The following is a 5660-nucleotide window of genomic DNA, read 5'->3' as shown; positions in this document are numbered from 1 at the left end:
GCGTCTGTGGGTCTCTGTGTGGTGAGTCTGTGGGTCTCTGTGTGGTGAGTCTGTGGGTCTCTGTGTGATGAGTCTATGGGTCTCTGTGTGGTGAGTCTGTGGGTCTCTGTGTGGTGAGTCTGTGGGTGTCTGTGTGGTGAGTCTGTGGGTCTCTGTGTGCTGAGTCTGTGGGTCTCTGTGTGGTGAGTCTGTGGGTCTCTGTGTGGTGAGTCTGTGCGTCTCTGTGTGGTGAGTCTGTGGGTCTCTGTGTGGTGAGTCTGTGGGTACTCTTTGGTTCTATTGGGTAAAGTCAAGTAGGTAAAAAAATAAAATAACAAAAATCACGACGTTTCGGCCATAACACAAGCGGCCTTCATCAGGTGAAGGGACGAGACTGTCTGGAGGACAGCACTGGAGTGAAAAAAGCCACGCTCAGATCACGACCTTTAAGCTGTGTGAGAAGAAACAAAGCGCCTTGACAAAGGAATTAGCATATAATTTAGCATTAAAATGGCTGAGTGATTAGCTTGTGACTGGTCACAGAAATGGCTATGTTAAAGTTAAAGCATACACATCCGCAAAGGCACCCCTTGACAAAGGAATTAGCATAGAATTTAGCATTGCAATAGCTGAGTGATTAGCTTGTAACTGGTCGCAGAAATAGCTATGTTAAAGTCAGAGCATATACATTCACCGAGGCACCTAGTACAAATCAAACAGGAGAATTAAGCAACCATTGGAAAGATCTAAATCGAACAAAACATTAAACTAATTTCAATGGTACAGTATATTTTTCAAGTAGTAGTACCCCAAACTTTCGCAGCTCTTATAAATTCCCTTTTCACACCATCAATATGTAATCTCCCCCCCCCCCCGCGCCAAACGGCAAGTCCACCGGCACGTACACCACCTCTTTTCTATAATCGGCCAATCAAATGCTAATGTTTATGCTAATTTCTTTGTCAGGACACCTTGTTTGCTCGCACACAGCTTAAAGGTCCGCGGTCTGAGCGTGGTTGTGTTTCGCTAAATTCTCCTGTTTGATTTGTACTAGGTGCCTCGGTGAATGTATATGCTCTGACTTTAACATAGCTATTTCTGTGACCAGTTACAAGCTAATCACTCAGCTATTTCAATGCTAAATTCTATGCTAATTCCTTTGTCAAGGGGTGCCTTTGCGGATGTGTATGCTTTAACTTTAACATAGCCATTTCTGTGACCAGTCACAAGCTAATCACTCAGCCATTTCAATGCTAAATTACATGATAATTCCTTTGTCAAGGCGCTTTGTTTCTTCTCACACAGCTTAAAGGTCGTGATCTGAGCGTGGCTTTTTTCACTCCAGCGCTGTCCTCCAAACAGTCTCGTCCCTTCACCTGATCAAGGCCGCTTGTGTTGTGGCCGAATCGTTATTTTTGTTTTTTTATATTTTACCTATGTGACTTTACCCAATAGAACCAAAGAGTATGGATCCTTGCAGTCACGAAAGCTTTAAATCTAGAATCTGTGGGTCTCTGTGTGGTGAGTCTGTGGGTCTGTGTGGTGAGTCTGTGGGTCTCTATGTGGTGAGTCTGTGGGTGTCTGTGTGGTGAGTCTGTGGGTCTCTGTGTGGTGAGTCTGTGGGTCTCTGTGTGGTGAGCCTGTGGGTCTCTGTGTGGTGAGTCTGTCGGTCTCTGTGTGGTGAGTCTGTGGGTCTCTGTGTGGTGAGTCTGTGGGTCTCTGTGTGGTGAGTCTGTGCGTCTCTGTGTGGTGAGTCTGTGGGTCTCTGTGTGGTGAGTCTGTGGGTCTCTGTGTGGTGAGTCTGTGGGTCTCTGTCTGGTGAGTCTGTGGGTCTCTGTGTGGTGAATCTGTGGGTCTCTCTGTGGTGAGTCTGTGGGTCTCTGTGTGGTGAGTCTGTGGGTCTCTGGTGAGTCTGTGGGTCTCTGTGTGGTGAATCTGTGGATCTGTGTGTGGTGAGTCTGTGGGTCTCTGTGTGCTGAGTCTGTGGGTCTCTGTCTGGTGAGTGTGTGGGCAGTGGTGGTGCAGTGGTTAGCGCACTGTGTGTGGGGAGCGGTGGTGCAGTGGTTAGCGCACTGTGTGTGTGTGGGGAGCAGTGGTGCAGTGGTTAGCACACTGTGTGTGTAGAGGCTACACCGGGGATCTTTGTCTGTGTATAGGTGCTGCTACTCACTACTAACAGCACTTGTCCCTACAGCCTGCTAGAGGCTACACGGGGGATCTTTGTCCGTGTATAGGTGCTGCTACTCGCAAATAGCTCTTGCCTCTACAGCCTGCTAGAGGCTACACGGGGGATCTTTGTCTGCGTGTAGTTGCTGCTACTCGCTATTACTAACACCACTTGTCCCTACAGCCTGCTAGAGGCTACATGGGGGATCTTTGTCTGTATGTAGGTGCTGCTACTCACTACTAACAGCACTTGTCCCTTCAGCCTGCTAGAGGCTACATGGGGGATCTTTTTCTGTGTGTAGGTGCTGCTACTTGCTACTAACGGCACTTGGCCCTACAGCCTGCTAGAGGCTACACGGGGGATCTTTGTCTTGTTTGTGCAGTCCCTTGGCTTACCGTTGTTGATTGTCGTCGGTGGCTTGAAGAAGAAAATAAAAACATGAGTTTATACGTTTAAAGACGATTTTATTTGAACACAAAACGTTTTGGCTACAGATCAACAAGCGACACCCCCTCTGAGAGAGACTCGGAGAGAGAGAGACTCAGACACAGGGCTCGAACCCAGGCACTACGAGATCAGTGGCACGCTGCCACCCCCACCGTGGATTCCTTCACTTGCGCTCGATCCTGGCGCTGACCGACGTCTTGCCGCCTCCTCCTCCACCACCTCGTCGCCCAGGTCTTGGCTGAGCGGGGTTCTTGCTTCGAGGAGGTGGCGGCGGCGGCGGCGGAGGCATCGATGAATCCGTTGAGTCGTCGCTGCTGCGGTCTTCCTGCTCCTCCTACGTGTAACGAGGTTGTGCTGTGGGCGACAGAGAAGAGGTGAAGGTGGTGGTGGTGGAGGCAGAAGAGGTGGCGGTGTAGGAGGCCGCTATGAACCACACAGCGTGACACGGCCACCGTGAGCCCGGCCATTACGAACCTCGGCCGTGATTAACCCGACCACTATGAACCCGGCCGTTACGAACCCGGGCATTGGGAACCACACAGCGTGACCCGGGGGCTTTGTGAACCCAACCGCTGTATGAGGAAATGAGAGGTTTTTGACCCCTTCCTGGCAATAAAACAACGGGACTCCGCACTAAGGCCCTTTTGCAGGGGAATCGTGACTAACCACACGCACGACGCTTGTGGTGGACATGGAAGCAAAAACACGCTCCGTATTTTTATTAATGACAGTAACTTGATTCCTTGTAGTGAAACGGTTTATATTTGCCGTTTGAACACCTGCTGTTTTATTGCCAGAAAGGGTATGAAGCACCTTTTTCCATACTTTTGTAGTGTTGTAAGGACGAGCAGACTTCTTTAGGAGGCACACTGTTTATTGTATTATTTCCTTATACAACGCTTAACACACAGAGGGATATTCGGTCCCCTCACCCGATACCCTAGGGAGGTACAGCCTCCGGACCTGGCGGGACTCACACGTCTACCGCTAACCTCCTTGATACCTAAGGAGGTACAACCTCCGGACTTGGCGGGACTCACACGTCTACCGCTATCCTAGTCCTCCGGCTAGGACCTAGGGGAGGCTATCTGACCCACCGCTGGCCCGGTGGGTCCTGACCACTGGGTATGCCGAGCCTTAGCCCTTAGAAGGGCTGGGAGGCTGGTCCAGGGTCCTAGCTAGGCTTCAGCCCAGTCTTCTGTCTTCGTGCAGGGAGAGAACTCACGAGGTCCGTTGGGTCACCCGTCTTATACCCCTTCGTGGCCAGGCAGAACCAATCACACATTCCCACGTGGAACTGTCTGATTGGTTCGCCCCAAAACCCTGGCCACGATCCGTTTCACCTCGACTGACCCCAACCGTTGTACCCAGGGGTAATGCTGCACCGCCCTGGTGGCAACGCAGGTTACGCAACAGCACGCAGTTAACACCTCTACATCACCCCCTCCTTCGGAAGCTCCAGCCGTCCCGGCTGCAACAATGGGAAACTTCCGAAATTACCAATGGTAGAAGAATTGTGAGTGTGCCTCACGAACAACAAGAACAATTAAACCCCTATAAATACCCCCCTTAACAACATAACGTATGTACAAGGCACTAGACATGCCAAAAAAACATTATTACAACCGGCGAGATTTCGCGCGCGTGCGTTTCGCGGGGCCATCGTAGGGGATGGCAGGCTTTGTCGGCGGCACAAGGGAAGGAGGAGGATGAGCCAGAGCATCCGGTGGGCCTTTAGGCATCTCCACGGGGACACCTGCTGCTCCACGGTCCATTGAGGCCGAACGTGGCCTGCATGGAGCCGTCACTCCCGCGTCATCTGCAGGAGGAATGACACGCCTGCGCTGTGGGTTAGGCACCAACGGGGCAACATCCGGCTCGTCGGACGCGTCGCACACTCGGCCCCCATGTCGTGTGTGTTGTGGAGGGACGCGTGGCGTGACGAAGGGTTTTAACCGAGAGGGGTGAACGCACCAGCGACGCCGTCCCCAGCTAATTTTAACACATTGGGGACGCAGGACTTCCACTACCTCAACCGGGCCTCGCCATGGTCTGAGGAGTTTGGCCGACGTGGACACCGGCACCTGGGGGCAGTGGAGCCATGCCCTGTCTCCCGGTGCCCACCGATGCGTGTACGACCGAGGGTCCCGCAGTCGCAAATTCGCCCGTTGGCGGGAAGCCGAATTTTCAATGGCGGCCTCCCGTGCCTCGGCCAACTTACGGAGGTTGAATCGCAAGTGGTCAACGAGCTTTGACTTTTGCGGTGGCTGTTCGATTTCCAGCCGAACGTCGGCGGGAGGAAAGGCATCCCTGCCGTACATTAGAAAGAACGGGGAAAATCCCGTCGCCGCGTGAGGTGCCATACGGTATGCGGCGAGGACCCCCGGAACCTGCAAGTCCCAATCGAGGTGGGATTCATCGACCTGATGGCATAACATAGCAGTGAGAGTTCTATGAAGGCGCTCCACCATGCCGTCGGTCTGGGGATGGTAGGGCGAAGTGCGCACTTTCTTAGTGCCCAACAGGCGGCACACATCAGTCAGCAAGGCTCCTGAAAAATTTCTTCCCTGATCGGTCAGCAACCGTTCTGGTGCGCCCTTGTCCAGGACGTAGCCTTGAACAAAGGCGTCCACAACGGCCGCCGCCGACTGGTTGGGGAGGGCCCAGGCCATAGGCCACCGTGTAAAATACTCTACCCCAACCAGAAGGTACTTATTACCCCGTGGCGTAGTAGGAAAAGGGCCCAAAATATCGAGAGCCACCAACTCATTTATACGAGAGACCGAAATGGGTTGCAGGGGTGGGCATGCCGGTTTAGCCGGCGGTTTACGTTGCGCACAATGGGTGCATCCCAGCAAAATGTCAGTGACGTCGCGCAGCATGCCCGGCCAGAAAAATTGCAACCGCAACAACCCAATGGTCTTATGAACACCCAGGTGCAATAAACGCTCATGCGCCGCCCATACGGCCTTGCATCGCAAGGCGGATGGCACAACGATTTTATGTTGACACGAGTCAGCATCCCAATGCATCAACAAGCCGCGCTTCATGACAAATGAATTAAATT

At 52.6% G+C, this 5660-nt stretch overlaps 1 long non-coding RNA gene across 1 annotated transcript; it reads right to left on the bottom strand.

The window, feature by feature from the left end:
• Positions 1 to 2589: 2589 nt before the first annotated feature.
• On the bottom strand, positions 2590 to 4906 carry LOC142923236 (uncharacterized). Its single transcript, XR_012940626.1, has 2 exons — positions 3419 to 4906; positions 2590 to 2947 (listed from the first exon to the last, which is right to left on the bottom strand). It is a non-coding gene; the product is annotated as an uncharacterized LOC142923236 (long non-coding RNA).
• Between the last annotated feature and the right edge of the window lie 754 nt (positions 4907 to 5660).

This window comes from Petromyzon marinus, unplaced genomic scaffold (assembly GCF_048934315.1).
Source record: "Petromyzon marinus isolate PM22_M1 ecotype Great Lakes invasive population unplaced genomic scaffold, UKy_Petmar_22M1.pri1.0 PM_Scaffold_35, whole genome shotgun sequence".
NCBI lineage: Eukaryota > Metazoa > Chordata > Hyperoartia > Petromyzontiformes > Petromyzontidae > Petromyzon > Petromyzon marinus.
The sequence above is the reverse complement of the archived record's forward strand: the minus strand, read 5'-3'. Positions and strand labels throughout refer to the sequence as shown.